Below are 1,182 nucleotides of genomic sequence, written 5' to 3'. Positions count from 1 at the left end.
TAAACATAGGTTTATAATGATGTTTTCAACTTAAATTCATTACCACATGGATCATTCTAGCCTCCTTCCCTTGCTCATCTGTAACTTCCCAATGCAGCATGAGAGACCTAATTCTCAGTGCCATTCATTTAGCTAATTGCTCAGTTCCAGTATACATGCACATTGGTTTGAAAATTGTTAACTGATATCCCCACGAGAAACATTTTTTCCAAATAAAGCACAATGCTTATGTATAGTACATTTTGCTCTTGTTTTATAGTCTCCATTCATTTTCAATGTTACTTAGAACTTTCCCCCACAACCTATTCAGAGATTATTTAATACACTTGTTATAGCATTCCATACTTTTGTCACAGTTTGCCTTCCATCCTGGGATGCCCCAATCTCTTAAATAATATTTTAAATATGTATGTATTAAGGTTAATTCTTTTTACAGAAAAGTTTTATGAGTTTTGACAAATACATACTGTCATGTGCCCACATTATGGTGTACAGAACAGTTTCACTGATCTAAAAAGTCCATTGTGCTTTATCTATTCAGCCCTTCCTTCTCCCCAAATCCCTGACAGCCACTGACATTTTCACTGGTTCTATAAGTTTGCATTTTCCAGAATGTCATAAAAATGGAATCATGCAGTATATACGCTTTTCAGAATGATTTCTTCAGCTTAGCAATATGCTTTTAAGATTCACCTATATTTCTGTATGACTTAGTAGCTCATTTCTTTTTATAATTGAATAATATCCCATTGTATAGATGTGTAACAGTTTGTTTGTTGAACAACATCTTGAAAACATATTGAAAAACATCTTGAATAAAACTGGTATAAACATTTGTGTGTAAGATTTTGTATGGGCATAAGTTTTCAAATCAGTTGGGTAAATACCTAGGAGCACAATGCTGGATCATGTAGTAAAACTACGTTTTCTGTGTAACAAACTGCCAAACTATCTTCCAAAGTGGCTGTACCACTTTGCATTGTACCAAAAATAAATATGAATTCCTACTGTTCTGCTTCCTTGTCAGTGATTGTTATTATTAAATTTTGGGGTTGAACCATCCCAATAGGTATGTGTCAATATTTGATTGTTGTTTTAATTTTTAATCTTCCTAATGACAAATAATATTGAGCATTTTGTGCACTTTTTTGTCATCTGTGTATCTTCTTTGATAAAGTGGCT

Source organism: Propithecus coquereli, unplaced genomic scaffold, assembly GCF_000956105.1.
Source record: "Propithecus coquereli isolate 6110/MARCELLA unplaced genomic scaffold, Pcoq_1.0 Scaffold18, whole genome shotgun sequence".
NCBI lineage: Eukaryota > Metazoa > Chordata > Mammalia > Primates > Indriidae > Propithecus > Propithecus coquereli.
This window is presented reverse-complemented; position numbering follows the sequence as displayed.